We start from the raw sequence: 17,054 nt of genomic DNA on the forward strand, positions 1-17,054 counted from the left end.
CACTGCCCAGTCCCTTGCCAAATCAGATCAACCTGCTGCCTGGCAGATGGCAAAGAAAGCATCAACAATTTGACTGTGAAAGCTAAAATTCTGTCCAGAAACACAAGAAGAAGAAAAAATGAAACACATGAAAAATGAAGCGAGGAATTCTCATTAATCACTCTCACTCTGTATCATAGTTTAATTAATGTAAAAACATTTTAAAGCTTAACACACGAGCACAAACCCACATACCTCAAAACAGTGAAAAACCTCTGTGTGACTTTGCAAAGTACTAATCAAATAAATTGATGTTGGCTCGCAGGTTTCAGAATTAATTATAGCATTAAACATTAGCTAAGTGGGGTAATATTCCAAGTTTGATAGTGCATAATTACTCTGCTGTTAATGATTCATGGAACATCGTCCTTTAAAGCAAAGAAATGAGGAGAAACAACGAACAAAAGATGAACTGTGAAAAATCTTCACATAGTAACTTTATGTCCCCAAATACTGAAGATCCCACAGACTTCAGAAAATGTGGAGTAATCTCATTCATCTTTTCAATTACACATCAGCAAATAATCACAAAGTGTTTAGAATGTGCTGCACTCATCACAAAAGGGGTAAAAATTTCACCAAATCAACAAAATTCTCATCTTACAGGAATGCAATAAACTTTAAGGAGGTTTATTATGTAGTATGTATTTTCCAGGTATATAAAGCCATTTTATGACACAATCAAATAACTATGTGACCTTCTGTTGTTATGAAAATCCTGAATATGTCAAACATGACTTAAAAGGAATTTGGTTTCACAATTTGACACCTCGTAATGGGTCTCTGTCTCTTTAAGAAGCTCCTTCTCTGTCACTCTGCCTTCAGCACATCATCACATCGATGCTCCTCATTATGCCGTTCATAAACATTCTTATGGTGTGTTGCACTCAGAGTCTTGATGATAAGCTCAGCAGACACTCAGCTCCACCAGATGTTTGCTAAATGCTGCTGCTGGAGGAGCTGAGAGGCAGAGGGGCTGGACACTGCAGCTCAAAGGAGTTTTTGTAGAAATAGCTTTGTTAGAGTAAGCGTTTGGACACCCCCAAATGGTTGCCATGGGAGATTCAAGGATTTGTCAAACAAGCATCAAAGAATCAAAGAATAACTCCAGGTGTATTTTTGATGACGGAATAACATTATAACATGACATAAAGCTAAGAAAAAGTCAATTTTACAAAATATTAAAACATAATAAATAATTATTGAAGTAACAATTTCTCACAAGACGTATTGAGGGACATCCAACGGGAATTAAATGCACAGTTTCAGTAAATGTCAGTGTCTCTGTGAACAAGCTACAACTATGAGTAACGTGTGTATGAAGATGAAACTAACCACCTGATGACATCACGGCGGTATCATCAGTCATGAATAATAATGAAGCTGTAGAGTCAATAACTGCATGTGTTCACACACACACACACACACACACACGCATCCCATATCTAAGACACTTTTCTTGTCAACAGCTCAGAGAATGACAAATGGTCAGTCCATTATGAACTGTGTGTGTGCGTGTGTGTTTGTTTTGGTTTACATAAAGGTGTGTCCACCAAGCTGATACATTTTGATTTATTAGGCAGAACAGAACACAGAACACTCAGACAATCACATCATTGAGCTAAGAAAGCGAGGTGACAAGAGAGGGGAAACCTGCACATTAAGTCACTCAGGAAGGACAGAGCTGTTTATCTCTTCTGCTGTTTTAGACCACATTTTATTCTAATCAGTGGCAAAAATATGCAAGAATGCAACAAGTGTGTGTCTATCAAAACAGCCCTTTCATTGAGACAGGGGAGCACCCACTTCCAGTCCTGGAGAAATACTATTTCTCAACCTTTAGATGAAACCCTTCATTAACCTGAATCACATGCTTCAATTCCCTCATCAACATGTAATAGAGAAGCCTGGTAACGAGCTACTGGTTTGATCCAGGTGTGTTGGAGAAGGGATGCATCTAAAAGTTGCAGGCTGGTAGCTCTCCAGGACCGGATTCTGGCAACCCTGCAGAAAACCATGTGAGCAGAAGAAGAGAAAATGACTTGGATTCACACAGTTTTACAGAAAGTAACTAAGTTAGATTACATGTCACTTAATTAGTTACTTTCAGCAGCTGCTGACAGCAGCAATAATATTCAATAATATTCTCATTTGTTGAATGGATTTGTATCTCAAAATATTTTCACATGCAAAAACAGCCCAGTCAAAGTCCAAGCCTATGTCGAAATGAGAATCTGTGGCAATATATGACAAACGATGGTTAAAGCAGAAGAGTTGACATAAATTTTATTCTGTTCAAAACTGGTAGACATCTCCTAGAGACTTGTAGATGTAACTGCAGTGACAGGTGTTCTACTAAGTATTAAATCAGGGGAAATGAATATCACTGCATGACACAGAGAGGATTTATGAATATTTTGGAAACCATGAATCATTTTCATCCAGGTTTGTAGCCAGAAAACATTATAATGTGGGATAGAAAGGGGCATGAATACTTTGGAAGACTGTGCAGAGAACAGAAGAAATTTCTTTGCAGGAAAGATGAATATAAAAAGTAAAGCTGTGCAGTGTGGAGGCCAGGCTGGGCAGTTCCACACATCATGATTCAAAATGGTTATATCAGTCAGCTCTCTAGTTTTATTTACATAAATTGTTTCTAGATTCTTTATGATATCTCTCTTCAGCAGTGGCATGTTACTTGTTGTCTCTGTATAGCCAGCGATAACAGTTTTTTCTGTCTTTTTTTAGCCGACTTGAACAACGAAATATTGAACTTTGTGTGCATCTGTAATGGAATAAACAAACCTTTTCAAAGCTGTAATAAATCACTCCGTACTGAGGAGCCTGTGAGTATCTGTTTGTGTGGTTTAAACCCCCGGAGAGGGAAGAGGTAAGAGATCCTTCACCAAGATCAATACACACTCACACATCCTTTGCCTCCATGTCCCAAAGCACTAAAGCTTGTTCAACTTGATGATTTGTTAAAGCAAAAGCAACAGACACAGATGTTAATATAACATTCACTCTGTCTCCACTTCACCCCCCATAACCATGAAACGGTATTTGGTGCCTTGGGGTCTTTAAGGAATCATGTGATAACATTTACTACCCACAAGTTCTGTACAGTGTTTGATACACCAAGGACCTTTCAAGATTTCCTACTAACCAGAAGTGGAGAAGTCTATAATGTTCGCCTGACATGTGAGGCACAACATGGAAAAACTATCAATTTTAAATAATTAATAAGCATTTCATTGCATGGAATAAGAATTTGATACACTAGAGCAACAGAATGTAATGTTTGGTGCAGAAACCTTTGTGTCCAGTTCCAGAGTTTCCTGTAGATCTTCACCACATTTGCTCACATTGAGGCAGAGTTTTGGTCCTCTCCTCCATACAGATCTTCTCCAGATCGTTCAGGTTTTAGGGCTGTTGCTGGGCAATGATTTTCTGCTGGGCTCAGATCTAGGGACTAGCTAGATCAATCTGGAACCTTGAAATGCTTCCTACGGAGCCACTTCTTAGTTCCCCTGGCTGTGGGTTTGGGGCCATTGTCACGCTAGTAGACCCAGCTACGACCCATCTCCACTGGTCTCACTGAGGGAAGGCCCAAAATCTGATGACACATGGTCCGACCATCCTGTCCTCAATACCGTCCAGTCCTTTTGCACCTTCATGTTTCACAGATGGGGTGGAGTTCTTGGGATTAAACTCATCCTTTTTCTTCCAAACATGTGAAGATGAAACCAAAATGTTCTGTTTTGGACTCATCTGAAAACCTAATCTTTTCACATGTCTCCTCTGGATCATCCAGATCGATGACTGGTAAACTGCAGATGGGCCCGGAGACGCCTGGCCTGGAGGTTGAACAATTTTGTCTAATAGATATGTGTCAGTTAGAGCCTGAAGGAGTCAAAAACCCAACCTCTAGCAGTAAAAGCAAAGATCTCAAAACTGTTTAGTGTTGGTTCCTCAGAAATTGCAGATCATACTCAGAAAAATTTTTACTGCTGGTGTAATTCCATCCATCCATGTCACACTGACGTAAAAAGATGCATGCCATAAATTAGACAACCTGCTGATTTGTTTGCCTGCATTTCTTTCAGATTGTGTCTATTTTATGACTTTGAGCTCTTTTCCTGGTTTCAGCCGTATATTCTCCTTTCCCCATCCACCCCACTAAATCCACTGTGAAGACCCAGAAATCTCTCTTGTATTCTGCCTAAAGCTCACAACAATGGTGGTCTTTCAACATTAGAGCGAGAGCCTCAGACACTGATAAGCTTAGTGTTGTGTGTCCAAACATCAGGGCCAATCCCTGCTTCCCAGTGCATTATGGGACTCTGATAAGAACACAATGGAGGGGCACTTTTATCATGTTTCTCATGCTAATACATCTACTACCGCCTCCCTTCTTTCTGAGGAGATTTCATTTGTTTGGTGTGTTAATGACCTGTACAGAGCTTTAGTTGGTGTGTGTATGTGTTCTAAAGGCTGAATCTTATTTATCCAGCAGAGAGGTCCTTAGGGCAAAATATAGGAACACACACACGCCCACCCACGCCTGCACACGTGCATTAAATAAGTCCAACTCTGAAAATCAGTTTGACATTTTGCAAAAGCTTCTTGGCTCTTGCAGTGATTCAGAACAGGAACAAATACACACCAGACCTTTTATTGGTGATGTTTCCAACCCAATCCAAGCGCTGTTCTCTGGTTACCTGAGCTCAGGTCATGGACTAACAAGTCCAGGAGGGAACTCAGACATCTTGTTCCCAGAAACACACATCATGTCCACAGTTCACCTCTTTTACAGAACAGAGGCAGAACATTTTCAGTCCAGCTCAGAAACTTTCCACATTTACAGATTTTGGTGCAGCTGTTCTCTCTCAGAGAATCAGGTTCAGGTCATAGGCACACAGAGTTACCTTTTTCAATCAAGACAAATGCAATGAACACATAATTAAATATACATTTTCACACACACATATACTTAAATATTTGTAAAGCAATTTGAAAGATTATTTGCACAAATACATTTTAAACACACAATAACCTCACCATTTTGTTGGTGAGATGCACTAGAGAAAAACATTGGGCATTGTTTTTCGAGAACCTGATCGTACAGCAAAGGGATTTTGATATTGATGCAGACTGATCTGTGATGTGAAAACAGATACAGCTGCAAATGAACTAAACCACGTGGGAGTCTATTAAAAAAAATCAATCCATGATTATGATCTATGAGATTAGACTGAACAGTCACAATCGGTTGGGTGTTTTTATCCTGAAATATCTCCAGTCCCTTTGACTGTCAGGGTGCTGACAGAACCAACGCCGCTGAAGGAGAGCAGAGCCTGAGTAGACAGAGATCCAACAAGATCTATGACCAGATTACTTGATTTGAAGAACTCCATGGTGTACAGCCCATATTTATTTTACTAACAGGCGAAAGGGTTAATTCTGCTTTCCTGTAAAAAAAAAAAAAAAAAAATCAAAAACAAAAAATAAAATTACAGGTAGGAAAAGATTTCAGATTAAAAAAGATTTAGTGATGGAAACCGCCAGTGAACCTTCCAGGACATAAACGCAATCCAGGAGTAGTTGGTTTGTGACTGCACTGTGGGTGGGGAAAAGGCTCTGAAAAACTTGTGTAATTTTGTCAAACTCCTTGTGACTGAAACACTTTGTTTGATTTTCAAGAAAATGTGGAGCAACTCATCTAAATTCTCATTGAAAAACTGTCCACCATTTTCCCCTGCTGGCTGCAGCTGGTAGCATCAGCTAAAACAATTCAGTAAGTAGAAGATGCTGACCTACACCAGCGGGATTCAGGATTCTGAAATCCTTTTTAAAACATGGCAGACTGTCACAGTGCAAGAAGCTACTGCAATGTCTGACTAGTGACCATCTGAGTAAACAGAAAAAAAAAACAAGAGAGACAAATCTTGTTGCCTGTAATGGACTGCAGAGAAATCAATGTTAATCCAACAGCAGACATATCACTACAAAACACAAGACCTTTAAATCTAACAATGCAGCAGATGGACGATGAGTGAGGATCCACACAACAGAAGGAATCCAAACATCATCAGCATCAAAGATGGGCTATTTTGTTACGAAAAAATCAGCTGGAAGAATGTGTGTGTGGGTGTGTTTGTGTGTTGAGATTAAAGTGCCTTTGTCTAAATTAGATTTAAAATTCTTGAAATCTTTTATGGGGGAATCTGTCTGTTGTTCCAACACTGATGCTATTTTCTGTCGGTCACAAGGCGTGTGTGTGGGGGTGTTGGGGTGTGTGTGTGGCAATTAATTGAGCAGCAATTGGACTGTGTCGCTGCAGCCCTCCCTTTGTAAGCCCCTACAGAGCTTTAAATGCAGACAAACACACACAGACCAAAGGCGAACACACATGCACACAAATGCTACAATACATAAAACTCAGAGCCATTTCTCAATGCAGTCTCACAGACACACACACACGCATACACACGCAGAGCGGTGTTCCCTCAGGATCTCCACATTCAGCTGTGGTGACCTTGACAAGAACAAAACAAACTGCCGTTGCTCTCTTCTTCCCATCTCTCTCTCTTTCTCTGCCTAAGTGTATCTGCGGCTCTGTTGCTCCTCCTCTCTCTTATTTTACACTCTATACATCGTTTTCATACTTTGTTTGTCCTCCACAGGTCGTAATCATACTTAAAAGTATGAATGTGATCTAAGCAGATCTGGTGGATTCCTCACCAAATCACTCATCAGGTTTCTGCTCCATTGGTCCAACTCTTCCCAAACCAACAGGTCCTGCTCAATCAGGAGCAGAGAATACACTCCACAGATGACAAAATGGCCACAGGGATGCAGTTGGACATGGGAATTCACATGGTGGTTACATTAGAGTGAACCTTCCTCTCTTTAAATGTCTAACAACAAATGAGTTACAACAATGAGCTAAAGACAAGCCGCCCTTATAAAAGGAAACTACATTACCTACTTCACAGCAGTGAGTTATGGACTCCACACACATGGAGTTCTCGGTGACAGCAGACAACAACAAAATCTGAAAATGTTTCCACTTTCTTGTATTGCATTGCTGGCCTGCATCTGCACATCTACGTATGCAAGCTCAAAGTTTCACATGTATAAATTACGTCAGTTGCTCGGCAGAATGAGGACAAGTGACTGTCGCCTCATCACACCACTTCTATAGGAAACATTATGACTTCCATTAAACTCTCCTGAATTTAATGGATTTAAAGACCTGGAAACCTGAGAATCTTCAGATATGTTTGGTAATTACTAATACCATTTACCTAACAGTTTGAGACAATAAAAAATTTTGTTCAACATTTTTTGTAAACGTGAAATCGTGTGTTTGTTACGGTCCAGTCCCGCCTGGCTGGTTTTGAATGCAAAAAAATCAAAGGTTACAATATTTTCACATGGGAAGCAGCTTCCACCTGTCCTCCCCAACTAGTTAACTGTTCAATGGGCTGATACTGAAGTTGCCAGTTGCTACGTATATTTAGGTATTCTAATTAATGACAATCTATCCATAAATCTCAGACTGTGACAAACTGATTTCTAACTAACACCTAAAATGAGATTCTTTTTCAAAAAACAAAGGGTTTCTCACATCAAGTCAGAAGGAACCTGATTACTTCAATCATTCTGCTTCAATTATTCTGATTATAGAAATCTGCTATTTATTAACTCTTCAGCCCAGTATTTGGAAAGCTTGGATGTTGCACATCATTGTGTCCTGTGTTTCATGACTAACTGTGGCTCTTTGAATACATACATTGTGTGCTACGGCAAAATGTCCCTCAGACTTTCTCACTTGCTGGTTTTTATCTGTAAATGCATCTTTTTGCATCTTCCTACATGTTGATGTTCACTTTTGTGAACAACTTGCAGCCATTATAGCTTGTGTTCTCGGAACATCATTTTGCAGCAGGTCCCAAAGGTCAGAACTGAGCTGTGTAAAAAGCTTTTAAATTTTATGCCTCTGCCACCTGGAATAATTTGCAGATAGATTTAAAGTTATCATCTCATGGTTATTCCACGAGTATTGGTTCCTGAGTTAAAACATCAGTATTGTTGCTTCTGAATGAATATGAGCATGTTTTCTTTCATTACTTGAGGTCTGACAGCACTGTATTTTTTATTATTTTGTCAATTTCTCATTTTCTGCAAATAAATGTTTAAATTTTTAATACATTTTTGCTTGCTTCATTTTACTCAAACATGTACTTATGAAAAGTAAAATCAGAGAACTCATTATTTTGCAGTGGTCTCTTAATTTTTTCCAGAGCTATATATATATATATATATATATATATATATATATATATATATATACAGTACAGACCAAAAGTTTGGACACACCTTTTAATTCAATGAGTTTCCTTTATTTTCATGACTATTGACATTGTAGATTCACACTGAAGGCATCAAAACTATGAATAACACATGTGGAAATATGCACTAAACAAAAAAGTGTAAAACAACTGAAAATACCCCTTATATTCTAGTTTCTTCAAAGTAGCAACCTTTTGCTGTGATTACTGCTTTGCACACACTCTGCATTTTCTTGATGAGCTTCAAGAGGTCGTCACCTGAAATGGTTTTCACTTCATAGGTGCCCTGTCAGGTTAATAAGTGGGATTTCTTGCCTTATAAATAGTCATGAAAATAAAGAAAACCCATTGAATTAGAAAGGTGTGTCCAAACTTTTGGTCTGTACTGTATGTATATATATATATAAAAACCAAATGTTTTTACTGTATATATATATATATATATATATATATATATATATATATATATATATATATATATATATATATATATACTGCTCAAAAAAATAAAGGGAACACTTTAAGTGTTGAACACCTGTTTAAGTGTTCCCTTTATTTTTTTGAGCAGTGTATATATATATATATATATATATATATATATATATATATATATATATATATAAGCATGTAGCACTACTGCCATAATCCTAAGAAATGACACTCCTGGATTGACTGCTACAGCAGCCAGTAGCTTGTCATCTAGTATTGCACCTTGGTATTTTAGTTTCCCAAGCTACATTTCCTTCAAATATTTTATAAACGAATTCATAAATAAGCAACTTTTCCATGAATAACTTACATTCAGTTACATTCCACAGTGAAATCTCAAAATAGGCAGCAATCCTCTGTTGTACTTTTCACCACTTTAGTAAAAGCACGTTTGTTGAGATGAAAGCAGTTCCTGGACCAGTTCTCAAGGACTAATCTGCTATTGTGTCTCACCTTCACACAGAGACGCTGGATGACACACACGCACACGCCCACACGCACATACAGACAGCATGAGATACCAAACGTGCACATGGACAAACACCTGCAGAAGCATGCAAACAAGACAAAAGACATGCATGCCTATTACAAAGTGTTTGAGGACACACACACACACACACACACACGCACACACACACCTCAGCCAACACGCAAACAGAGCAGTGAGTTCTCTGTCAGCACAGCAGAGTGAAGTCTCAGTGCAGTGACTCATGTGTTAGTAGGTTTTAATATTGCCAACCACTTAGAGAACCCCAAAACTCAATATGAAATGGAAAAGCACACACACACACCTACACACACACAAAGCAAAAAAAAAAAAAAAATCACTAGAATGTTAACAGTGCCAATTTTTTGGAGTGAGACTAGGAATGAATGACGTAGCAGAATTTACATGGTTGTCTTGGTACAGATGAAACATGACTGTGTTTTCTTCTCTCTAATCTGAAAAGTTAGAAAGGTTTTTTTGTTGATTTTGTATCATTTATTTTTTCAAATATAAATGAAACAAATGCAAGAAATCCCTTCTGACTTAAAATATTTAGAGCTTCATTTACCAGAAAATTTAGACTAAACTTCAATCACTACTTTTAAATGGACTTTTGCATATAAACCAAACATATTACACTGCCTGGCCAAAAAAAAGTCGCCACCTGGATTTAACTAAGCAAATAGGTACAAGCCTCCTATTGGATAAGTACTGCATAGGCGATTATCTTTCAGCTGGCAACAAGTTATTTAAACCCAGCTGATGCAATGAGTAACTCCTCATTTCTTAAACAACCATGGCAAAAGACACATCCTGTGGTCGTGGAAAAGACGTTAGTCTGTTTAAGAAGGGTCAAATCATTGGCATGCATCAAGCAGAGAAAACATCTAAGGAGATTGCAGAAACTACTAGAATTGGGTTAAGAACTGTCCAACGCATCATTAAAAACTGGAAGGATGGTGGGGAACCATCGTCTTCCAGGAAGAAATGTGGTCGGAAAAAAATCCTGAATGATCGTGATCGGCGATTACTTAAACCTTTGGTCAAATCAAATCGAAGAAAAACAACAGCAGAACTCAGGAGTATGTTTAATTGTGAACGCAAAAGCATTTCCACACGCACAATGCGAAGGGAACTCAAGGGGTTGGGATTGAACAGCTGTGTAGCCGTAAGAAAACCTCTAATCAGTAAGGCTAACCAGAAAAAAAGGCTTCATTTTGCTAGGGAGCATAAAGATTGGACTCTGGAGGAATGGAAGAGGGTCATGTGGTCTGATGAGTCCAGATTTACCCTGTTCCAGAGTGATGGGCGCATCAGGGTAAGAAGAGAGGCAGGTGAAGTGATGCACCCATCATGCCTAGTGCCTACTGTACAAGCCTGTGGGGGCAGTGCTATGATCTGGGGTTGCTGCAGTTGGTCAGGTCTAGGTTCAGCAACATTGTGTGCCCAAAGAATGAGGTCAGCTGACTACCTGAATATACTGAATGACCAGGTTATTCCATCAATGGATTTTGTCTTCCCAAATGGAACGGGCATATTCCAAGATGACAATGCCAGGATTCATCGGGCTCACATTGTGAAAGAGTGGTTCAGGGAGCATGAGACATCTTTTTCACACATGGATTGGCCACCACAGAGTCCAGACCTTAACCCCATTGAGAATCTTTGGGATGTGCTGGAGAAGGCTTTGCGCAGTGGTCAGACTCTCCCATCATCAATACAAGATCTTGGTGAAAGATTAATGCAACACTGGATGGAAATAAATCTTGTGACACTGCAGAAGCTTATTGAAACAATGCCACAGCGAATGCGGGCTGTAATCAAAGCTAAAGGCGGTCCAACAAAATATTAGAGAGTGTGACCATTTTTTGGTGGCGACTTTTTTTTTGGCCAGGCAGTGTATATTCCACAAATACAAACCAGTCATACTAAGGTTGACTTAAAAATGGAATTACTTGTAATAATTAATTTACAAGCTTACAATCCTATGTAATTTAACTTCCGTCATTGATGCACTGTCCCTGTGGAGTTAACATTAAAATGTGTTTATGACACTGTATGTAACATTTGAAATGCAATAATTAATAAAACACTTTACTAACTCTCCAACTGCAGCGCTCCACAGCCCATGATGTCAAAAGCAGCCATCACTTCCTAATGACAAACCAAACCTCTGCGACAGGAGCTTCTCTGACAGATACCCCACAGCAGCTTCAAAAGACTGGAGTGGCAGCTTCCATCAGCTTTCTACTGCATCTTATTATGTTTAAGTTGACTATTAGATAGGAGTTTAGAGAACATGAGCAATACTGTATATCGGGTTATACTCTGAGAACAATCTGTGGCTTTGAATCTGCTGCCTGACGGAGATGCTTTGCTATCTGAAATGACTGTTTGTTTTCAATTTCACATTCCATCTGATTTCCTTAGGACTGGGGAACACAGAGGTTATTACCAACAAAGACAGGCATGCCGGGGCTGAGAGTGTGTGTGTCACATCAAAGAAATTAGATTTGAGTTTGTCTGGAATACAGCTTGTATGGAGACTTGTATACTAGGTGGAATGACCTCTACGTGTGCTCTATCTATCTATCTATCTATCTATCTATCTATCTATCTATCTATCTATCTATCTATCTATCTATCTATCTATCTATCTATCTATCTATCTATCTATCTATCTATCTATCTATCTATCTATCTATCTATCTATCTATCTATCTATCTATCTATCTATCTATCTATCTATCTATCTATCTATCTATCTATCTATCTATTTAATTTTTTTATTTTTTTCCAGCCAGCTCTGGAAAATATTAAGACACCACTGCACTGAACTCCATTGAAAACTTCATGGTTATTCCACCCAAAATTGATTTCTGAACTCTTCCTAAGTTAAAGCATTAGTGTTGTTGTTTCTAAATGAATATGAACTTGTTTTCTTTGCATTATTTGAGTCTGGAGGCACTGCATCTTTTTTCTTATTTTGACCATTCCCCATTCTCTGCAAATAATTGCTTGGAATTTCAAAGACATATTGTCAGTAGAATACAAGAACAATGTTCATTTTACTCAAACATATCCCCACAACGATTAAAATCAGAGAGCATATAATCTGTGTATTTGTGTATAGGCATGTGGGTGTGTGGGTGGGTGTGTGTGTGTGTGAAGACACATCCACGAAATCCAGTCTCTACAGTACTGTACTGGTTCAAAAAGGTTTTAATCAAAATACTATCTATCTAAAAAAAAATAAGGCCAGATAAATTCACTGATTTGTGCCAGTGACAGATTTGTAAATGCTTTGATTCCTAAAGTGAGGGCATGTACATTATAGATGAGACACCAAGAGTAGAGTGAAGCCAGTTCTTGGACTGACAGTCCAAACCATGAATGAAGGTCTTCAAATGTAGACGTTGCCTCAGACACACATTGCCAGCACTTGACAGTGTTACAGAGATTGTAGGTTTCTCTGAGGCCATGTGTTTGTGTTTGTGTTGTGCAATTGATCCATATCTATGGTTTACAGCGGTTACAGTGACCAAGTGTTGGAACCAGTAGGCACAGAAGGGGCACTCAAACATCCCATGTCTTCTTGCCCCATGTTATAAAGAGTATATGCCAAAATATGAGAAGTAGCAGAATATGCTCGTCCATCATGCTTCCCAGCAAGACGGAAAGCCAAACTGTGAACCAATTCAAGCTGTCAGGTGCTGGTAATCCTCTGTAACGTGTCCACCAGGAATCTTGTACGACTGCTGACCTTCACTTTCTATTCTTGAGTGCTCTGTGTGTAACACCGTCACTCCACTTATGATGTCACCATTTATGCCCTCCGGTGTCTTGTGGTAGACATGCCAGCTCACTGACGAGAATACTTTATGACTTAAATATCAACATTTATTGCCGAAGAAAGCAGAAATTGATGGAACAAGGGTGGCTGGAGTTTTGACCTCTGCAGAAGGGCGGAGCCTCTGCAGATAAACACACTAAAGCACACATCCAGTAAGGCTGAAGTCATGATTAAGAGCGAATGCTGTTTGAATGAATCTATTCGCTGTTTATTGAGTATGGTGTGTGTATGTGTGAGTGTTTATGTCCAAACTAAAAGCAGATTCACAGCGTTTGACACCGAGTGTGTGTTGTGTGTCTTCGCTTGTTGATTTTGTGAGTTATCTTCTTTGTGCATGTGAAATTGTGTGTGAGTGCATGTGGGGGTGCGTGCGTAGGGGTGTGTGTGAGTATGTGTGTGTTTCCCTATCAGTTAGACAAGTCATTATTCTTGGCTGACAGCGCTCAGCTCTCGCTTCTCTGCCAGGTAATGAATTCTCCTTCAGATAAAGCGAATAAAAAAAAAATCATCTTTAATTTCTCCGCCTTTCCGTTGTGTAAACTCAGATTTTTTTTTTCCGCCTCGGTGCCAGGGTTTGCCGCCGTACTGCTCCCTGCCTGCCATGGGCATGAGACAAGCAGTGAGAGATGATGATGGCAAAGCAGATGTTCGGATGTGGATGAAAGAACCACTGCAAAATATGATGGATAAACGGTTGAAGCTGTGAGAGTGTGCACAGAAACGCACATGCAGACCTAACATAAAGATGAGGAACAGCAAGATAGGCAGACAAAGATACACATTTAATACCTCAGCTCTGTATTGGATAATTAACTCTTCACTAGTTCAATTAATATGTTATTATTAAAACAAAATTACTGTTTCTGGTTAGTATAAAACCTGCTATATGTCTGCAGCAACAACTCACATCAAGTAGTATCAAAAAGAGGTAATTAGTTTTTCATGTCACTATTGAGGAATTTTGGCTCCCTCCTCATTGCAGATTTGCGTTCAGCCACATCAGAAGGATTCTGGGAGCAGCCTGCCTGTTTGAGGTCATCCCACAATGTTTCAATCAAATTTAAGATTTTCTCTTCAGCTAGGCTACTCTAAAACCTTCACATTGTCTATCTTTTTAAATGCACAGTATTTTTTTTGCACTGTATATTATTATTATCCCGTTTACATTTTCTCAACATATTTTGATCTTTTGACTGAAGTAGTTTGATGTTGCTGTTGCACCTGAATTTCCCCAGTGAGGGACAATAAATATCTATTAAATCAATTCTGTGTTGATTGACATGAAAAGGCTGAGCTTCTGGGGAGGAGAGGAGAGCGTAAGGGAAGAAACGTGAGTGGACTGGCTTCGACACTACCATCCATAGGGTAGTAAGCACTGTCCTCCAAGTTCCCAATTTGGTCGACATGCTAAGAGGTACAGCAACACCAGTTTGGTAGGAAGAGGGGAGCAGAGTGCATGGAGAGCTGGAGGGCGAGGGGCCAAAGGACTGGGTTGGGCTTGGAACCTGTTGATTGCCGCTTGTAGTTGTACGTTTTATTTTTTGCATTTTGAGTTATTCTGAGTTTGACTTGCTTTGGATCATTGACCAACTATCAAAATCAAAAAGTGAAACCCAACTTTGCCTGAATTTAAGGTCACAAACAGTTGGACATTCTCCCTCAAGGTTTTCTGCTAGGAAGTAGAATTCATGGTTCATTCAGTTCCTCTAACCCGTCCAGCTCCAGAACAGGCCATTATGATACAACCACTGTGTTTGACAGCCAGCAAGGTGTGGCTTTCTGAAATGCTGTTAATTCCAAATGTAAAGGTATACATATCTTCCTAAAAGCTCAGCTTTTCTCTTTTCAGTGCATAGATTGTTTTTTTTTTTTTGGCGGGTGGCGGGGGGTGGAGGGGGGGCTGGCAAAAATGAGATGTGCCTTTGTTTTGTTTTTAATCAGCCATGGTTTGGCCTTGGCGCTCTCCCATGGAGGCAGTTTTTGCCAATATCCTATTGTAGAGCCCTGAAATGAGGCCTGTAGTGCTTTGCATGTTGTTCTCAATGAGCTTTTGGAGTAATGTTGGTTGGCAGGCTGTTCCTGGGAAGAGCCACGACTTTTCCTAGTGTCCTCTATTTCTGGATAAATTCTGAGATTTTTTAGATGACATCATGATGTCGGAAATGTATTTCAGTGATGTCTTGACTCTTGCGTTAATAAGAAGACAGTTATTATTTCTTATGAAAAAACACAACTAGCTTCTCTGGGTGGGTTTGGATAGCTTTATTTGCACAACAAATAAAACCAACATGCATGATCTTGGTTATTAAAATTATTTTGATAACTTTGACAAAAAAGAAAGTGAAAATGGCTTCATAGCACTGTCAGGATTTAGAATGGAACAAGTTTATGAGATGCCCATTCTCTGACTCTTTAATTTGATGATAAATTAAATCTACAATCACACACACTCTCAATAACCTTCCTTCCACATCACCAATAAGGCAGTAAGCTGTTAATGTACACCTTAGCTGTCACACAACTCATAAAGGCAGTGGCCTGCTCCCTGATGTGTGCTCCGATTGTTTTATGCTCCATCTGCTCCAAATCCCTAATCTGCCATTAGAGCCAAACTACACAGAAGCGCTGTGGGTGCAGAGACAGGTCAAAAAGAACATTGAGCAGCAGCGGGGTGACATCAGTTCATTACCTGCATTAATGAGAACAATCAACAAAAAAGTGATCAGTGATAATACACAGCTACATGTGCTACTCAAAACACAGTGGAAATAAATTCCCTTAATTCTTTCAGATCATGGGTGTGACCAACACCTGCAAAAGAAAAAAGGTCTTTTTGCACTCTTCATCTTTATCTAAATTTGAATCATGCTAAATCATTTCTTCTACATATAGAACGCTGCCCATCCTGCACCTCGACATTTTGCAGTTTCAGAGTGCTCTATCTGTCCATTTAGCCTGGAATGTAAGTTTTTGTTTAGAAAGGCTAAAATTATCCATTAGTTTTGCATCTTTAATGTGACACAGACTGCACATAAAATCCATGAATGACATTTATTTGAGAAAAACATCTAAAATATAAAAAAGCTACAAATTAATGTTTTACATAATAAAAAAACTGAGAGTGACCTCTAAGTTGGGTTTCCACAACTTTCTAAAAATAATTTAGCAACAAAAAGGAGCTTTTCGAAGTAACAAACGCTACAAACAGAGCAGGCATCAAGATTACAATTGTTGAGCCTTTCTTAAATTAAGCTTCAGGGAATTGTTGATTATAAACAATATGGATGGACCAGCGCAGGCTACAGACTCAACTAATAAAGACTGAAGTAGAACCTCTAATGAACAAGTTGAGGATTTTGTCTTTCCAATTAAAGAAGTCACGTCATTTAATGTAACTGGAACAAAAAAAGCTAATGTTTCAGAACCCTGGGGCTAACTCTCAAAGGTAGGGGAGATTGGGGAAACATTAGATCTCAGATCCATTTGAAAAAAACAAAAAACAAAAACAAACTGGAAAGGCAAGATACACACAATAATTGAATAAGTAATGTAACAGCAACAGAACTAAAGCTGAACATTCCTCCAGAATTGATAAAAACACAAGAAAGGAAGTGATGAGGGAAAATGCCAACAAGCTGAAAGCAACATTGACAGCAATTTCCAACAAGTATTGACTGCATTCTCTGTATTTGTTGAATAAAGAGTACAATTGCATAAAGGGTTATTTTCTTTCAAAGAAAACATCTAGGCCTGTTAAAATCTACAAAAACCTTTCATTAGAATGTATCAGCTCAAAGTCGACCTTTTCAGTCACAATTTCAAAAGGTCA

General features: G+C 38.9%; 1 protein-coding gene across 3 annotated transcripts in view; it reads right to left on the reverse strand.

Moving 5' to 3' along the window:
- npas3 (neuronal PAS domain protein 3) overlaps positions 1-17,054 on the reverse strand; it is a 292,717-nt gene that overhangs the window by 66,691 nt on the left and 208,972 nt on the right. The window lies entirely within an intron of this gene.

This window comes from Xiphophorus hellerii, chromosome 19 (assembly GCF_003331165.1).
Source record: "Xiphophorus hellerii strain 12219 chromosome 19, Xiphophorus_hellerii-4.1, whole genome shotgun sequence".
Taxonomy (NCBI): Eukaryota; Metazoa; Chordata; class Actinopteri; order Cyprinodontiformes; family Poeciliidae; genus Xiphophorus; species Xiphophorus hellerii.